The 20,403-nt window shown below is 41.3% G+C and overlaps 1 long non-coding RNA gene across 3 annotated transcripts in view; it reads left to right on the top strand.

The window, feature by feature from the left end:
* Window positions 1-20,403, top strand: part of LOC138744063 (uncharacterized) — a 120,924-nt gene that overhangs the window by 55,964 nt on the left and 44,557 nt on the right. For 2 of the 3 annotated variants that reach the window (XR_011345245.1, XR_011345239.1), the window contains one exon: window positions 6,379-7,152. The exons of the other annotated variant lie outside the window; for it this stretch is intronic. This is a non-coding gene — a long non-coding RNA (uncharacterized lncRNA). Of the gene's footprint in view, window positions 1-6,378; window positions 7,153-20,403 lie in introns of those variants that run through there. 3 annotated transcript variants of the gene reach the window in all.

The raw sequence follows: 20,403 nt of genomic DNA, 5'->3' as shown, positions 1-20,403 counted from the left end.
TCTGGAACATTATGTTTTCTTGCATCACCTCAGAGCTTTATTCTCATCTCTCTGTCAATATTCCAAATGTATCCTTGTACTTAATGTTCTTCAAGAACATGGTGCATTTGGGCGGCATGGGCTTGTGGGCCAGAAAGGGCTGTTACTGTGCTCTATCTCTCTTCTTTGGCTTGGCTTCACGGACGAAGATTTATGGAGGGGGTAAAAAAGTCCACGTCAGCTGCAGGCTCGTTTGTGGCTGACCAGTCCGATGCGGGACAGGCAGACACGATTGCAGCGGTTGCAAGGGAAAATTGGTTGGTTGGGGTTGGGTGTTGGGTTTTTCCTCCTTTGCCTTTTGTCAGTGAGGTGGGCTCTGCGGTCTTCTTCAAAGGAGGCTGCTGCCCGCCAAACTGTGAGGCGCCAAGATGCACGGTTTGAGGCGTTATCAGCCCACTGGCGGTGGTCAATGTGGCAGGCACCAAGAGATTTCTTTAGGCAGTCCTTGTACCTTTTCTTTGGTGCACCTCTGTCACGGTGGCCAGTGGAGAGCTCGCCATATAATACGATCTTGGGAAGGCGATGGTCCTCCATTCTGGAGACGTGACCCATCTAAATGTAAATAAAATGGTTATATTTGCTTGAATGATGTTAGCTTTGCTAATTCTAATGTTTAATTTGAAATATATTAAATGCAGACCCTTATATCTACTCTGAGAGTTCTCATCACTAAAGTGACTCTCACCGGAGTTTATATCCCTCCTGATGCCGATTACAAACAGGCACTTGTGGATTGCATGATTGGCCATTAAGCAAGAGATGGCCCAGCCCGACGCACTACAAATCTTAGTCAATGACTTTAACCAGGCTGTGTCAAGAAAACCCTGCCTAACTACTACCAGCATGTAACCTGCTATACCAGAAATCACAACACACCTGATCACATGCTACACCAAGATAAGAAAGGACTACCATTCTTTCTTAAGATCATATTTTGGCAAAACGGATCACCTGGCTATGCTCCTTCTGCCTACTTAAGGACAGAACCTAAAAAGAGAGGCTCTGGAGATCAGGACAGCTAGAAGGTGGTGACAGGAGACTGAAGAATGGTTACAAGAATTCCTCGAGTCAGTGGATTGGGATGTATTCAAGGACTCTACTGAGGATCTGAATGATTACACCAGGGCTGTCATAGAGTTTATCAAAACATCTGTGGATGAGTGTGTTCCCACTATATCATTCAGGGTTTTTGCCAACCAGGAGCCCTGGATGAACAATGAAATCTAAAACTTGCAGAGAGCCAGATCACAGGCATTTAAGTCCAGAGATTCAGATCAGTACAGTAGGAGCAGGTATGAGCTGCACAAACTATCGCCCAGGAGAAGTGGAGATTCTGGAAGAAAATAGAAACAGCTATGGACCCTGGCAGCGTCTTAAAGCCATAACCTGCTACAAAACTAAATTCGGTGGAGTAGCAGACAGCAAAGCTTTGCTCCCAGAGGAACTCAATGCCTTCTGCGCTCGGTTTGATGACAGTAATAGCGAAGGACTACTGCTCCCCACCCCCATATCCCCTGATTTTCCCACCCTGTCCGTATCTGAGGATGACATGCATGCTGCCTTCAGGGGAATGAATCCGAGGAAAGCATCCGTCATAGATAGAATACCTGGCCAAGATTCTGACCAACTTACCAATGTAATATCTCACTCCATCACGGCCCTTAGACACTGCTCAGTGGAATTGACGGGGGCAGAGGGAACATACCAAAGGTTCAAGCTCCTGGTTATGCCCCAGCTCCATGCCCCAGTCCTCTTAGGGCTGGACTTCCAGTGCCACCTCCAAAGCCTTACCCTTGCCTTCGGCGGGTCTCTCCCCCCACTCACACTCCACAGCACACAGCCTAGTCACTGCCCCGAATTCACCTGTGCCCTCTCCAGGCTACGGGTAACCCCTCCTGCCCTCTTTAACTACCTTGCATCAGACTACAAACCCATAGCTGCCAAGAGCAGGCACTATTGCACAGCTGACACAGCCTTCATTAAGGTTGAATTGAGGCAGGTTCTGGCAGAAGGTATCATACAGCCCAGCACTAGTACTCAGAGAGCCCAAGTCCTAGTGGTAAAAGGGGATAGCAAACCGAGGATGGTAATCGACCATAAACCGGGTACACCAAACTCGCCATCCTAGGGTACATTGTGGAACATAGTGTCATTGGTCCTGACCCAGAACACATGCATCCACTAATGGAACTACCCCTCCCCCACATGCTCAAGGCCCTCCACAGATGCCTTGGGCTTTTCTCCTATTATTCCCAGTGGGTCCCCCGTTTTTTGGACAAGGTCTGCCCACTGGCCCAAGCCACCACCTTTCCTCCCCCCCCCCCCCCGAGGCACAAGCAGCTTTCGCTCACATCTGGCAGGACATCACTGATCCCATGATGCATGCCGTGGATGAGGACATCCCATTCCAGGTGGAGTGCGATGCCTCTGATGTTGCCCTCATGGCCACTCTCAACCAAGGGGGGGAGTGACCCATGGCCTTCTTCTCCAGGACCCTCCATGATTCCAAGATGGAACACTCTGCCATTAAAAAGGAGGCCCAGGCGATCGTGGAGGTGGTCTGCCACTGGCGCCACTACCTGGCAGGCAGGAGGTTCACCCTCCTCACTGACCAACGCGCAGTGGCTTTCATGTTCAGCACCATCCATAAGGGCAAAATCAAGAACGATAAGACCTTGCACTGGAGAGTTAAGTTGGACACGTTCAACCAATTTAAATTAAGTAGGTCAACTAGACAGGGATGTCCACTATCCTCCTCATTGTTCGCCTTAACAATAGAACCATTGGCAGAACTGATAAGAACAGAAAATAAAATAAAAGGGATAAAAATAAAGGAGAAGGAGTATAAAATCAGCTTATTTGCAGATGACATCATAGTATACTTAACAAAACCAGAAATATCAATAAAAGAACTACATAAGAAATTGAAGGAGTATGGAGAAATATCAGGGTACAATATCAATGCAAATAAAAGTGAAGTGATGCCAATGAGTAACGCGGATTATACAGAATTTTAAAAAGATTCACCATTAAAATGGCAAACACAAGCAATCCGATACCTAGCTATCAGGTTAGATAATAACTTAAGCCACCTGTACAAACTAAATTATCAGCCACTAATAAAGAAATTGCAGGAAGACTTAGAACATTGGAAAGAATTACCACTAACATTGATAGGGAGGGTAAATTGCATTAAAATGAATGTCTTCCCAAGGATTTCAATGCGTATTTCCATCGTTGCCAATTCCTTTAACAGAGAAATTATTTAATGAACTAAAGAGATTAATAAGGAAATTCTTGAGGAAAGGGGGGAAACCGAGGGTAGTGTTAGATAAATTAACAGAGAGGTATAACCAAGGTATAACCATTTCATCGGATGCAAGGATCGATAACGAGATAGATAACAGACTCGCCAAGGCAAAAGAGTCTGGAAAAACAACCAACTGAAAAACCTCACAAAGATTAGCGTATACAGAGCCGTTGTCATACCCACACTCCTGTTCGGCTCCGAATAATGGGTCCTCTACCGGCATCACCTACGGCTCCTAGAACGCTTCCACCAGCGTTGTCTCCGCTCCATCCTCAACATTCATTGGAGCGCTTTCATCCCTAACGTCGAAGTACTTGAGATGGCAGAGGTCGACAGCATCGAGTCCACACTGCTGAAGATCCAGCTGCGCTGGGTGGGTCACGTCTCCAGAATGGAGGACCATCGCCTTCCCAAGATCGTGTTATATGGCGAGCTCTCCACTGGCCACCGTGACAGAGGTGCACCAAAGAAGAGGTACAAGGACTGCATAAAGAAATCTCTTGGTGCCTGTCACATTGACCACCGCCAGTGGGCTGATATCGCCTCAAACCGTGCATCTTGGCACCTCACAGTTTGGCGGGCAGCAACCTCCTTTGAAGAAGACCGCAGAGCCCACCTCACTGACAAAAGACAAAGGAGGAAAAACCCAACACCCAACCCCAACCAACCAATTTTCCCCTGCAACCGCTGCAACCGTGTCTGCCTGTCCCGCATCGGACTTGTCAGCCACAAACGAGGCTGCAGCTGACGTGGACATTACCCCTCCATAAATCTTCATCCGCGAAGCCAAGCCAAAGATAACCAAGGTGGTTTGCAGTTACCAAACTTTAAAAATTATTATGGAGCTGCACAATTGAGGTATTGATCAGATTTTTACCAGACAAGGGAAACATCAGACTGGACTAAGATAGAGCTAGATAAAATAGGGGAGAAGGTACCAGAACATATACTTTATAAGTGGGATGAAAAGCTGGTGCAATATAAAAGCTCACCAGTATTGCATCATTTACTTAATATATGGAAGAAAATCCACTTAGAAAGGAAACAAACGAATGACCAAATACCAAAATTGTTATTGACGCCAAGTCCACTAATCCCTTTTACAATAGATAGCCTTTCCTTTAGAGAATGGGAGAGAAAAGGAATCAAAAGAATAGAAAATTGTTTTTTTGGGAAATAATGTATTAACATTTGAACAGTTGAAGTACAAATATGGAATTGCTCATGGTAGAATGTTTGTATTTCATCAACTGAAAACCTACTTAAAGGATAAATTGGGAAACAGACTGAGATTACCAGAAGGAAGTAGTTTTGAATATGTGATTACAGACACAATGATAATTAAAAGATTTATAACGAACATGTACATTAAGCTGCAAGATAAGGAAAATTATGAAATAAGCTAAAACCCAAACAAAAGTGGGAAAAGGATTTAAACATAAAGATAAAAAATGAAGTATGGGAAAAGTTATGTTCTGGAACTATGAAGAATACAATAAACATGAGGTTACACATGATACAGAAAAATTGGTTACACAGGTGAGATATCACACCTCAAAAGTTAAAAGAATGGGATCCAACATTATCAGATAGATGTTTTCGCTGTAAGAAGGAAATGGGAACAACAGTACATGCAATTTGGGCATGTAAGAAAGTGAAAATGTTTTGGGAAGATGTAAATCAGATATTAAATAAAATCACAAAATATAACATACCAAAATATCCAGAGATCTTTCTTCAAAGTAATATAAGAAGTAAGGAATTAGGCCTCAAATTCGATAAAGCGCAAAAAAGATTTATTATGATAGCCTTAGCAGTAGCGAAAAATGTATAATGTCAACTTGGAAAATGGAAGAGAGCCTGAGAATACAGCAATGGTACATGGAAATGAATAAATGTATTCCATTGGAAAAAATAACATAATTTAAAAAATAAAGTCACATTATTTGAACAAATTTGGGAACCATACATGGAACATAACAAAAAGGGCTTGCTTCGGACCTCCACCCCCTAAAATGATAAGAAGACAAAAGGACTTGATCCAATGTATAAAAGTGTATGACACATTTTTCTTGTTTATTTTTCATTGTGCGAAGACATTGTTTAATGGTTTTATTGTATTGTATATGTTGAAGGTTTATTAGTTTTGGAGGGAGGTGGGAAGGGGGAAGGGAAGGTAGGAGGGAAAAAGGGAGAAAATGCCACTGTGTATATTTAATGAGAAACGTTTGTATATATTTTGCTTGATATGGTTCACAGTGTGAAAAATAAAAAATTATTAAAAAAAAGTTGGCCACGTTCAGCTACGACATCCATTACAGACCAGGGAAGTTCAATGACTCCCTCCGATGCCATGTCCTGGACCTGCACCACTGTGCAGTCCGACCAACTGCAGGCACTGCACAACACCCTTTGTCACCCGGGCGTCCTGTGCCTGTACTATTTCATGAAGTCCTGGAACCTCCCCTTCACCGTTCAAGAAGTCAGGACCATGATTGAGTCATGCAGGGTCTGTGTGGAGTGTAAACCGTGCTTACTCCCACCACAGGCTCATGTCATCAAGGCCACTTGGCCCTTCGAATGGCTTATCATTGATTTCAAGGGCCCCCTGCCTTCCACAAACAAGAAGGTCTACTTTCTCACGGTTGTAGATGAATACTCCTGTTTTCCCTTTGCCATCCCATGCCCTGACACCTCCACAGCCACTGTTATTAAGGCACTAAAGCAGATCTTCAACATGTTCGGACACCCGGCATTTATCCACAGTGATTGGGGGTCCGGCTTCATAAATGAAGACTGCGCCAGTACCTGGTAGCGCGAGGCATTGCGACTAGTCATATGTGGGGCAACGGGCAGGTGGAGCATAAAAACGGGGTGATCTGGAAGGCTGTCTTCCTGGCCCTGAGGTCCAAAGGCTGGTCCGTTGACTACTGGCAGGAGACCCTCCCCAAGGCACTCCATGCCATTAGGTTGCTCTTGTGCACGACTACTAATCAGACCCCTCATGAGTGCCTTTTCTTGTTCCCCAGGAAAATGTCTCCCTCCCAGCTTGGCTCACATGTCCGGGATCGGTGGTCCTCCGCAAACACATGCAGGCCCACGAGTCTGACCTGCTGGTCGAGCAGGTGCTCCTCCTCCATGCCAACTAGGACTATGCCTTTATCAGGTACCCCAGTGGCCGTGAGGACACCGTCTCAACCAGGTTTCTGTCACCAGCAGGCCCCCCCCCCCCCAAGCATCACAACTACCCAGCCCAACCTCCCCTTGGCCCACCCAGTATCCAGGGGCTGACCACCTCCCTCTGCCTCTCTAGAGAATCCCACTCCTGGCGGATCTCACCCACCCAGCCCCCCCCCCTCCCAAGGACAGATGTACAGATAGACACCACGCTGTCCACACCAATGCCTGCCACAGCTATGCTGGACTCAGCCTACCCTCAGGCAGCAACTACATCCTCGCTGAACTTTGACCAGGAGCCAACCCTGCGATGGTCCCAGAGACTCTTACGGCTGCTGAACTGCCTGAATCTTAAATACCACCTGCCACCGTTTACACCCCCTGCCCCCCAGCACAATTTTAAGAAGGGGGGGTTAATGTGGTGATACGACCACCAACCTACTGCAGGGGGCAATCTCAGTACCTGGAGGAAGACAATTTAAGGGGCTGACTCCACCTGGCTGGCTGTTAATCAGCCGACCTGAATATAAACCTGAGCCGGCCCCTCCTGAGCCAGTCACACGGGGAGCCACCAAGGCTTGAACTGGTATTCAGACTTTTACTGGAATAAAGCCTGTTGTACAGTCTTTTGAGTTTGTGCTTGCTTTCTGCTACCTCAGCGCACCACAAGATGTTGTCAATAGAGGGAGGGGAGGCCCCATTGTTCTTCTCAGCATTTTAATCACCCTCCATTTTGACCTCTAATCTGATTATTTGCAACTAACATACTACATGATGATGCAGCCAGCCAGGACACTCTCTCTTTTACTCCTGTATAATGTTGTTAGGATGGTGACTGGTACCCTTGCCCACCGCAACCTCCTTCGGAAATGTATCTTCCTGACTAATGAGGAGGTGTTGTGCTGTTAAAGTCAAGGATAAATAGCAAGCCAGCTTACAAGATGCACTGGAACAGACAAACCTGTGATCTGGGAAACCATATTTGAGTTTCTAAGTTCACTCTCTGATCCAAATAAAAAGTTATTTTGGAGGGGAGCAAATGTATCTTTAATTTAGTCCTATTTTAACTTTATGGTTAATGCTCTGAACAGAATAACCTCAAGTTGTTTTTTATTTAGTCTTCAGTGGAGTTAACTGAATTATAAACAGGTGACATTTTTAATTTGGACATTCTTTGTGTGATGTATAATGAAGTAAGATTTTTAAAGCCAAAATGAAACAAACATGAAATTTAGATAAAATTATTAAAATACTCAAATTTAAAAGAAAGCATGATTATGATTGAAAGAAAGAATATGGTTATATTGGTCTGTCTCCTTTCCATTGATTTTGTGAGTGAAATAAAAAAATAATGCTCTGTTTTATCTCTCTGTAGGGAAAATATATGGTGACCTTGCATATTTGTCATTGAATGGTAGTAATATTGAGCTGACTGTTTATTGGTAAATATAACAGAAAATATCATTTTCAACCACAAAACTCATAACATTTTGTGACCTTAGTGCCTCAAAGTTACATATGCCCTTTGTTTCTGTTCATTTTAACCCCTTTCCACTCAGAAATTCCCTAAAGTTCTATAATTCTCAAATCATTTCTCCATGTTATACGCACGAAGTGTCCAATTTTAGGTATTTAGTTTTCCCCTATTTATGATTCCAATGTTTTCTCTTATAGTTATCATAACCTTTTGTGTGACATAGGCCAAATAAACATTACATTTCCTTTTATTGCAACAAATTAAAAAAAATATTTGTTAAGTGTAGGATTAAATAGAAAAACTCATCCAATTTGTTACCTCAGCAAAAACGGGTGCCCTCTAAATACATATCAAAAAGAAAGGACACTAAATAATAAAGAAGCAATTTTTAGAAAATTATGAATTCATTTTATCTCCAACTATTTTATCACCCTAGAGCCAAATTAATTTGATATTAAGTGATTGAAATAAACTTCTAACAATAGCATCACTAATTTATGCTGCTCTGGTGAAGAAGGCTTGAGAAAAGATGTCAAAAGACCAGGAACGTTTGTTTTAAACTCTTTGCTGGAGAGATTGTGTGGTGGAAATGTTATCTTATTTTCAATGAGAGTATTTGTAATCTATGAAACTTAGAATCCAGAGATATAAAGTACAAACCTCAACACAATGGGGTAGGGATGGGGAAGAGCATAAGCTACATATATGCTGCCTCAGGAAAATCACATGTATTTACAGATATAATTCAACACATACTGCAAAAGCTGTGATGTCCAAGAGTGCAGTGAAGAAAATCTGTAGGCTTTAGTAGGTATAATAGAAGTCTGGAAATCCAAACTGCTTGGGGATTGGGTTGGTTGGATTTTAGGTTTTTCCAGATTCTCAGGCAGTAACTTTAAAATGCAAATTTAAAGTGGGATAAATTTTGATCGTTTATTCATTAGCAAATACAGCATGCTTCAATTATCAAAGCAAGCAGTTTTAAAGAAAATTATGGCCATGTCGTAGTTTGATTGCTCATTTCAATCTGCCGATCGTATCGTTGCTTGATGCTGCTGTGCGCATCTGTGTCGCTTATGCATGCATACATGCACACAAAAGCCTGCTAAATTTAAAAAGTTTGAGAGTTTTCAAAAAATCTAGATTCTCGGGTGGTCTGGATTTCTGGCATCCACTGGCAGCATGAAGAAGCCAGAAAGAGATAGAGGCACATGTGTCACTAATAATGATAATCTGTATGCCAAGAATAGCAAACATGACTCAAGTATCAGTCCACTGTTTTATTTTGTATGAGCAAGTAGAGAAAGATTGAAAGTCACTTTTCTGCTTGGTTGTGAATGTTGGGTGAGCTCGTTGCTTTGGCTGTACTGTTCAACATCCCATTGCTCTTATTAATTTCTGGTCATTCTTTAGCAGAATTTTCCAGGGTGATTTCAAACCAGGCTTAACTACTGCAGAACCATTCACTTCGTCTACCCTACATGTAACCTATCAATGCTCTACTTCAGTGGTTTTCAACCTTTTTCTTTCCACCCAAATAGCACCTTAAGCAATCCCTTACTAATCACAGAACACCTATGGCATAGGGAATACCTAAAGTGGTATGTGAGTGGAAAGATAAATTTGAGATACACGAGCATCCTAACTGCCTGCTCCTCCATTTGGTAAGATGATGGTGGATAGGATGCTCCTGTATCTTAATTTCCACTCTTGGCCTTAATACCACTTTCTTGTTCTCTCTCCATATTCCTTGACTCCCTTATAGTTTAAATATCTGTTTAAGTTCAAGTTTAATATCATTTGATTATACAAGTATAACCCGATGAAATAGCATTCTTCGGTCCTTGGTGCAAAAATATGTTAATACACAACCAGAAATAACACAGATAAATTCATGTGCAGTACATATATAAAAATAAATAAATATTGTTTAATAAATAGAGTCTCAGAAGGTTAGTATGAACAGTTCATTCAGTCGTTTGAGTTAATTTCTGCTTCAAATTTACTCAATGGTTCTGCCTTTAGAGCTCTCTGGGTCAAAGCCTCCAAGAAATTCCTTCTCATGTCTGTTGAAATGTACAGTTCCTTATTTTGAAGCCACAACACCTCATTCTTAATGCCCCTACAAGAGGAAATATCTTGATTGTTCACTCCCTCAACCCCTCTCAGAATCGAAGGTTTGGTAAAATCATCTTTTATTTTTCCAAACTCACCTCCAACCAGATGAGATTAACATAATCTTCTCCAATTTCTAAAAACTTCCCGCATCTTGTTTTGCCAACCAGAAATTTGAAAATTCTGGAATTACTCAGTGTCAATTCATACTTTTGTAAACAGAAAAAAAAGTAACGTTTCAAATCAATTATCTTTCATCAGAACCAATGGAACAAGGCACATCAGTCTGCCACTAAATCCTTGGCACCTTGAAATTGATCTTCTGACGCTTGGACAAATTCGATACAAGGCCTTCAGACCTTTATTGTCTGCAAGCCACGTTATCACTAGGGGTCCTGAGTATGGAGGAGGAGGATTCCAAATTTGACTCCTTATGGGAGGAGATGGGGAACAGAATCATGAATATTTGCTGCTTAATTGCCAGTGCAGCTCATGATCTGAAGTGGATTTTTCAGGAATTCTCTTGTACAAAAACTTCAAAGAACTTCCGAAACTCCATTCTCAATGCTCACTTAATTGCCAATCGGGTCTATTCTTCGCTGAGCTGCCGTCTTAATTTTCACAATCAGAAAGTTGATGCGTAAATTATTTTCCTACTTTTTTGATAATGAGCAATGTATTTTGTATTTTTACCGCCGTTCATCTTGGTTTTAGTGGATTGTTCATTTCACTCCAAGCCTATTACTTTCAAGACATTCTCCTGAGAAATGAGTTACATGTGCCAGCTGGCTGCAGGGCTTCAGTGACAGCTGTTCGGGATTTGGATAACCTTATACATCCTGTGCTATTTCAAGTGATGCCCCTACAATTGATTTAGCAATCGCTACTGCTGCTGGCTGGTTCCACTGATTTGTTGGCACATCTACAAACGCTGGAACATGGTTACTGAATGTGCCAGATGTAGTTTCACCTCAGACACAGTGAAGTTACCGGTACCTGTATTTTAAGAATTGTGCTGTTGCTGAGCACTCTTCCAAATCAAATTATATGAAACTAGGGCCAAGAAGTTCATTCACACAACTAAACAAAAACTGATGCACATTGATATGGTGTTGAAGATAGGGGTAACCTGAAGTAGAAACATTTTGTGGAGTCTTCTGGGTGTCTTGGAGACTTCTTATTCTTCCTAGCACCTCTGGCATGTAACTTGCTCAAACTATGTCAACACTGGTTCAGCATACAAATTTCACCGGTAGTGAAGTTATTCAGCCTCAATGGTTTGGAGACAAGTTTCTTGTCTTTTCTCACATCTCTGTCCTCAAAATACAACCTCACATGAAAGTTTTCAGTACCAGCTCTATGAATGTCCAGTAATTGAGTAATTGTGATGTACACTTCCATATAACCATATAACCATTTATGGAGCGGAAACAGGCCATGTCGACCTTTCGAGTCCAGCCCGGTTCAAAACCTCCCGCTCACCGCCAAAACCCTCCAACCCCCTCACCTCCATGTACACATCCAACCTTCTTTTTAATGACAGAAGGGACCCTGACGCAACTATCTCATTCGGAAGTTCATTCCATTCTGCCACCACTCGCTGAGTTTTAAAACAGAATATTTGCAGGACTTTTGCAGAATGCTTTTTGCAGAGGAGCAACAAAGTAGCCAACATTCAGCAGCTTGTCTGGGAGAGCAGGTGAAAAGTAAAATTTTTGATTGAGAGAATAAAACATTTTTCATGATAATTAGAAGGATTGTTTTCGACGCAATATTTATGTTATATTTATTATCTTTTAATCATTTGCTGAATACTGACCTCCCTAAACATTTACTAACAAATTTACAGTAATATATTTTAATCTGTAACCTATGTGATACAATCTGTCACTTCAAAGAAAATTTGATATTGTTCTATCTGTAAACATTAAGTTGAGAAACTGTAGGCAGTGCATTTCTGGTATGTGTTGTGGTGGACAAATCTCACAGTTAGAGGGTTTCAGCGAGTAAAATTAAACTTAATCATGAATGTATGTTCTCTTTGTGCCTGTGTGGGCTTCCCCCAAGCACTCCAATTGCCTCTCACCTTTCAAAACATATGGGGGTTGTAGGTTAATTGGGGAATATGGATGGCACGGGCTCATAGGCCAGATGGGCCTGTTACCATGCTGTATGTCTAAATTTAACATACCTCAGCAAGGACAGCGCCGCTTCAAATTGGTCACAAACAAGGACCATTTAGGAGAATGCTTTGAACAATTTAAGACTAAAGCAAGTTCTGAGAATCAAGTTGTAATACATAAAAGCTATTTTAAAATAGTTATCTAACAATTACAGAAAATTCTCCTCAGATATAAAATACTGTCAGATTTTATCTGTTGTATTCCTGCCAGGTACCCAATGCTTGTCAGTTAAGTAGTTTCCTTAAGAAATAAGCTGAAAGGCTACCAGACTACAGTTCCCTGGAGAGTTATCCTGCAGGGAAATTGCATGATCTTGTAATAATCATAAAAAGGTCAGATAATTATTCACACAGTTGTACAAGGGAAAAGAACAAGTAAAACTGAAACTATAAATGTCATCCTTCCAAAAAGGTATTGAATATCGAACAGGGATGCACAGTGAAAATGAAACAGAATTGAAAGGAGCATCAACTTAGAAAAATCCATGAGAAGAATCAAAACAATACAGCAGAAAGAGAAATTAGGTGGGGTCTGAGTTTTGCAACTCATCAGAATAGCAAAAGGAGAAAGAAGAGGACAGAAAAATCCTTTAAATTAATTTAATTTAAAAAATGTAAGCCCACAAAACCATAAGACACAGGAGCTGAAATAGACTATTTAGCCCATCGAGTCAGCCCTGCCATTTAGTCTTGAGCTGATCCATTTCATCACTCAGCCCCACTGCCTGGCCATCTCCTTTTAACCTTTGATGCTCTGGTTAATTAAGAACCTATTAATCTCTGTCTTAAATATACCCAATGATCTGACCTCCAACACCACCTATGGCAACAAATTCCATTGATTTACCACCCTCTGGCTGAAGAAATTCCAATGCACCTCTGATCTAAGCGGATGCCCTTCAATCCTGGTCATATTGTCACAATATCCTCTTGTCCTAGACTCTCCCATCATGAGAATTCACCTTTCTTCATCTACTCTCCACAACTTTCAACATTCAAAATGTTTCAATGAGATCCCCTCTCATTCTCCTAAATTCCAACGAACACAAGCCAAACCAACATGTTGGGTATGAGTATTAATAGGTTAGAATATATTTATTCTTAAATTCTTTTTGGAAAACTTAAATACTATTTGCAGGAGAGGATTCACACTGGGCAACAATTTTTTTCAAAAGATTGGCTTCCTGAAAAGAAGTTGGGAATTAACTTAAATCTCAACACAAAGATACTTTCAGATTTGCTGTATCATGTAGAAAGTTGGAGAAACATTAAATTAACTTTTATTGGATTTAGCATGTTTAGCACAATGATGCTGACACATTGCATTAGTTCAACTGACCTAAAAATGTTTTGCTGTGGATTTTCGTTTGTACTCAGCATCTGATGCCTTAAAGAATATCAGTGTCCAACAATAGTCATCCGGCATTGATGGATTCAGGTTGCCCTGATACTCCTTTTCCATGAGGGTCACAATATTCTAGAGAAACCTTTGACTATGTTTGTCACTGTCTGCATCAAGATAAACAGGGATGAAGTCCAAGGGCAAATATAGAAAATGAATTTTCAATACAAAAATCAGGTTATATCTAAAATTCAGTATGAGATAGGAAATGTTTAAGGTGATTTTTGTGATCAGCAACCCGAAGTCCACAAAATACACCCAAAAGTGTTCAGGAAGCAACATCTTCGACGCCCAGCTTAGAGTTCAATTTCAATGTTGGTGGAAGTGCAAGTGGGAGAGGTGGCTATTGAGATGTTTTGCAACTCAGTATGATAGAGTGAATCCTTATAACTAGAGTATTGTCTAGAAGACAGCAAATGCTCATCAAACATAAAGTTGATTGTTAAACTGAAACAGATTAACCACCAATGTCTTGGAGCAGAAATCATCAATAACAATAACAAATGAGATCTGATCACAATCAAGAAATATGCAGCCGTGAAGATACTTAATCAGCTTTGGATAGTATCTAATTTCGTCATTTTTCTAGTCTGTTTGATGAAAGTGGTCATTATTCTAATCAATGTCAGAGATTGGAGATGGACCACATGGAGCAAACTATGTAAATTTGAAATGTTCTGGGACAGATAATAAATAAAAATACTGATGGGTTGACAAAAACATTATTCTGTTTTCCAATTCATTTTGTTGCCTAAGCAATTTGTTTAGTCGCTTAAAGGTATTATGATACATACAGAATACTGCATACAAACAGCACAAACTATGAAAAAGTGATTGCGAGATGTATAAAAGTCAGTAGCTAACATAAGATCATGGAAAGGATATGTGACAGTACCTGTACTTTCCCAAATGGGTAAAATGTAATTGGTTGGTATAACACCTTGCTCGGTTTTCATTTCCTCCCATTGCTCCATTCTTCCCCTTATTTAAAACTTCTTCCAGTAAAATAATTTGCATGGAATTGTGATTCTTTTTTTTGGACCTGGCCTTGAGCACATCTTGGATTTTCATTGCTCCACATTTGCATTTATCTGGGACATGAACACTGGAATTACCTTCTGAAACCTTTACCCACCATCCTCCTCAAAATCCATCTCTTTGACTAGTTCTTAGACCAAAGTCCTAAAACCCATTTGAATTGTTTCATGTCAAAGGGTGTTCGATAATTTCCTTTATCAATTCCTTAATAATTTGTGTCCTGATTTTAAGGGACTAGAAAAATAGACAGAAAATTTTTCCTTTTTCTTTCTCCTCACTTTTGCGTGCATTTCTCAGTTTAGCTGGCACTACACAATTATTTAGATTTATTGCCAGAGTACACACATGACATCACATACAGCCTTGAGATTATTTTTCCTGTGGGCTATGCAGAATTACCATTTATTGGTCTCTTCTTCTCTCTTTGGCTTGGCTTCGCGGACGAAGATTTATGGAGGGGGTAAATGTCCACGTCAGCTGCAGGCTCGATTGTGGCTGACAAGTCCGATGCGGGACAGGCAGACACGGTTGCAGCGGTTGCAGGGGAAAATTGGTTGGTTGGGGTTGGGTGTTGGGTTTTTCCTCCTTTGTCTTTTGTCAGTGAGGTGGGCTCTGCGGTCTTCTTCAAAGGAGGTTGCTGCCCGCCGAACTGTGAGGCGCCAAGATGCACGGTTTGTGGCGATATCAGCCCACTGGCAGTGGTCAATGTGGCAGGCACCAAGAGATTTCTTTAGGCAGTCCTTGTACCTCTTCTTTGGTGCACCTCTGTCACGGTGGCCAGTGGAGAGCTCGCCATATAACACGATCTTGGGAAGGCGATGGTCCTCCATTCTGGAGACGTGACCCACCCAGCGCAGCTGGATCTTCAGCAGTGTGGACTCGATGCTGTCGGCCTCTGCCATCTCGACTACTTCGATGTTAGGGATGAAGGCGCTCCAATGAATGTTGAGGATGAAGCGGAGACAACGCTGGTGGAAGTGTAACTTCACTCAACATACATATGTAAACAAACAAAGAAGTGTAAACAAACTGTGCAATACAGAGAGGAAAAAAAATCAATAAAAGTGTACAAGAGTCTTTAAATAAGTCCCTGATTTTCTTTTTGAAATTTTTTATTTTTCACACTATGAACCATATGAACCAAAATACACAAAAACATTTCCCTCTTGAATATACACAATGTCATTTTCTCCCCTTTTCCCCCCTCCCTTCCCTCCCTCCTTCCCACCCCCCTCCAAACCCATTAAACGTTCAACATATACAATACAATAAACCCATTAAACAATGTCATCAAACAATGTAAGTAAACAAGAAAATTGTGTCATCTACTTTTACACACTGGGTCAGCTCATTAGTAAAGAATTAGGCCTCAAACTGGATGAAGCACAAAAAAGATTTATTATGATAGCCTTAGCTGTAGCAAAAAAATGTATAGTGTCAACTTGGAAATCAAAAGAGAGCCTGAGAGTACAGCAATGGTACATAGAAATGAATAAATGTATTCCATTGGAAAAAATAACATATAATTAAAAAAATAAAGTCACATTATTTGAACAAATTTGGGAACCGTACATGGAACACAACAGAGAGGGCCTACTGCGGACCTCCACCCCCTAAAATTATAGAACAAAATGAAATAAGTCCCTGATTGAGTTTGTTGTTGAGGAGTCTGATGGTGAAGGGTTAGCAGCTGTTCCTGAATCTGGTGGTGCAACTCTTGTGACACCTCAACCACTTTCCTGATGGTATCAGCAAGAACAGAGCATGGATTGGATGATGTGGATCCTTGATGATTGCTGCTTCATGAACATATGTACATTTTGTCTAAGTGTCATCATGAGGAAGTTAATGCAATTTCCTATCTGTTAACTATCATCTCTGACTGTTCCAGTTCCATCCCACAGAGGGCAGAGGCCAGTACTTCTTTTAAATGGAAATCTTTTAATGGATCAAGTAACAATAACTCTTATTCTTCTCAGAGACTTGTTGATACTGGAGAAAGTGACTTAAGCATTTTGGCATTTTATATATGAGGAGGATTTGCAGGGGAGAATTTTACTGAGTTCATTGTAATATTTAGGCTATGCTCTCATTCCATAAGAATTCATTTTTTTAATCTATGAAAAAAATCATTTGCAAAGAACTGTGAGGCTGTTGAATTCTTTGAAAAAACACAAACTAGTGCACACAATTTCTTTATGGTACATGCCCTTTCTTCCCAAGCCTTCCTGGTTCACCTGCAATATTTGACCCATTACAATATTGCTGACCTTTGAACTGCTTTCAAATCTGACCTAGAATCATCAAGATTAATCCTAGCAAATTCAAAAGATAGATCAATCTATATAGCTTGTTGTATCAAGTCACTGACCATCTCCTTCAGTCACTTGAGGATGGTCAATACGTACCACCATTTTCAGTGACACCCACATGTCAAATAAGTCATTAATGAAAAGATGCTGTGACAGCCTTTTATTTCAAAGTCAGAAAAAAATCAGTCTCCATTTCAGCACAAATTAATTCAAAACTACAACATCTACTGCCTCACTGGAACATGCCGGTTCTGAATTCTGATCAGCTGGACTCAAAACAATTTCCACATTACAAATATGGACTACTTCATATCAACTGCTCTCAATCTACTCTTCCCAGATCCTGTCTAATACATAATGTAACTTTCATCATACCCTCTCCCCCCCCCCCCCCACCCACCCCCCATTAAAGCCCAGATGTTCATACTGATCAACAAAATTGAGGAGTTGTGATCACTGTTTCCAAATGCTCTCCAAGTGACACCCTGGCCAAGGTCATTTCTCAATATGCAGCCAAGTATGATCCCTTCCCTGGTTGAACTATCCACATACTGTTCTAAGAAACCCTCTTGGATAAAATAAACAAATTCTGTTCTATCTGAGCATCTTACACTAAATAATTCTCAGTCAAGTCTGTAGTCACTACAACAAATCTGCTGCTTTTACATCTTTCCATAATTTGGCTTTATATCTGTTCTTCTATCTCCAAGTGAAATGTTGAGCAGTACGTATTGTTAGCCCCAGTATTTATTATACATGTAAAAACTAGGAAGAGAAAAGGATGACTCTTTGGATTGACCTTTGTAAGAAGACAATGTATGTGGTTCAATTATCCTCTGCAGCACACCAAGAAAGACACAGTGCAGTGGTGCCTTTATTTACTTTGCTAATTTAAACCCATGATTGGTTGGAATTGTCACATTTGTGGCTCGAAATGTGAAGTTAATAAAACATCGAACACAAGTTTTATCAGGTAAACTTCTCAGTGTCTTTATTCTCCAGTTTCCTTTGTTCTCCTGCTTGTGCTCTTATCTCCCTCTCATACCATGTGACTTCCGGTACATCTCATACATATTCATTATCATGACATCCCTACTTTAATCAGAAATAAACTTTACCTTCACTTATCAATATCCCTCAGAAACCTACAAACATCGTAACTAATGGTAATACTATAACTCAACTACATAAAGTTTACTTCCTACAGCACTCATACATGCACTTTATGATATAAGATTAAAATACTGTCCCAAAGTTCTTATTAAAACTATGGCACAAAGTCTTCGTATCGTTTGGGCGCTTTCCGGTTTCGTTTCGGCCTGCCTGCGATATTGTCGTCGCTTCTCGGTTGTTCACTCTCAGCGTCGAAAATACTGCTTGCCACGGCTTCGGGTGTTTCTGACGCTCTAGTCACTTCATCAGGAGTGCTGGTAACTGCCTCTGGAACATCATCAGGTCTCTCAGTTTCAGCATCTCGTATTGGCCTTTCAACCTCTTCGCTTGATGTATCTCTGGAATGGTACCTTTTTACATCTGATACATTTCTCTTAAACAGGACTCCAGTCGGAGACTTGACTGTCACCATACTGCCACTTCTGGATACGACAGTATAGGGTTGATGGTAATAAGGCGTGTCTAGCTTACCACCAGTTTCATGCCTCACTAGAACATTATCTCCTGGCATGATGTCTGAGTACTTGGCTCCACGTTTCGAATCTGTGTACAGCTTTGCTGCACCTTTCTTTTCAGCATCATGGTCCCTCATCTCCTGGTCGTCTCGGATTTCCTTTATTTCTGGCATTTTTGTGCGGATTTTTCTCCCAAAAAATGCTTCTGCAGGACTTTTTCTAGTGGTTGCATGAGGCGTTGCTCGATAGACAGCCACATAAGATAGCAATGCTTCTCGCCAATTTTGTCCTTCTGCGTGTGCAATCCTCAATCGTTTTTCAATGGACTGATTTTGTCTCTCTACTTCCCCGTTGGCTTGCGGCCATTTTGGAGTTACTTTATGATGGTGGATACCTGTGGTCCTCATGTATTCCGCAAATGTCTCTGAAATGAATTGTGGACCATTGTCAGAGTATAATGTAACAGGTAATCCATATCTTGCGAATATCTCTGCTAATGCTTGTATTGTTTTTTCAGTGGTTGTGGACTTCAACACCACGTACTCATAGTATCTGCTGTAGTAATCTATCACTACCATAATTAATTGATCCGTCGGTAAAGGTCCAAGAAAATCAACAGCTACGTCGATCCATGGTCCTGTCGGGAGTTGCGTACTCCGGATCGGTTCTGGCGGATTACTCCTACTTGTGATTTGACATCTGTGACAAGTTTTAACAAATTTCTCTGCATCCTTATCACAACCTGGCCACCATACCTTGGTCCTGAGGTTTTTCTTGGTACCAACAATACCTAGGTGTCTTTCATGCGCTAAGGATACGATCTTCGGTCTCAATCTTTGCGGTATCACCAATCTGCAACCTCTTAATACACACTGTCCGATGCAACAAAGTTCGTCTCTAATGGGAATGTAAGCCTTGTGAGTACACTTGTCCCATTGTCCACTCTGTATGCATTCTCTTACTTCCATGAGTTCTGGATCACGTTCGGATTCTCTCTCAACTTCCTACGTAGTCACAGCTTTCGGTGTCGACTGAATAGCTACGAAGCATACAAAGCTCTCTGTTTCTGTTCCCAATTCTGACTTGGATTGTGGACCACCATCCTTCACCAATCTGGACAGCGGATCAGCAATGTTTGCTTTCCCTGCAATGTGGATTACTTTATATTTGTAGGGTTGTAGTCTGAGTACCCATCTCTCTATTCTGGCACATGGTTTGGATCTAGGTGCATAGATCACCTCTAATGGCTTATGATCTGTGATGAGTTCAAATTCAATGCCGTATAAATATGCATGGAACCTCTCACAGGCCCATACAAGACCGAGTGCTTCTTTCTCTGTCTGAGAGTATCTTCTTTCCACATCTGATAACGATCTGCTGGCATAGGCAATGATTCTTGGTCCTCCATCATGCATCTGGACCAACACGGCTCCTAAACCAACCGGGCTGGCATCCACTATGACTTTGGTTGATGCCGCCGGATCGTAATATCCAAGAGTTTTTGCATCTGTCAGGCTTTGCTTCAGCACTGTGAACGCTTTCTTCTGCTCAGATCCAAAATGAAATGGTACACCTTTCCTGGTTAGTTTCCTTAGTGGTTCTGCCACTGTAGCGAAATTAGGAATGAACTTTGCACAAAAATTGACCAATCCCAGGAAACTCCTCACCTCTGTTGCGTTCTGAGGTGCACGTGCCTCTTCAATAGCTATCACCTTGGCCTCTA

This window comes from Narcine bancroftii, chromosome 1 (genome assembly GCF_036971445.1).
Source record: "Narcine bancroftii isolate sNarBan1 chromosome 1, sNarBan1.hap1, whole genome shotgun sequence".
Taxonomy (NCBI): domain Eukaryota; kingdom Metazoa; phylum Chordata; class Chondrichthyes; order Torpediniformes; family Narcinidae; genus Narcine; species Narcine bancroftii.
This window is presented reverse-complemented; position numbering and strand designations above follow the sequence as displayed.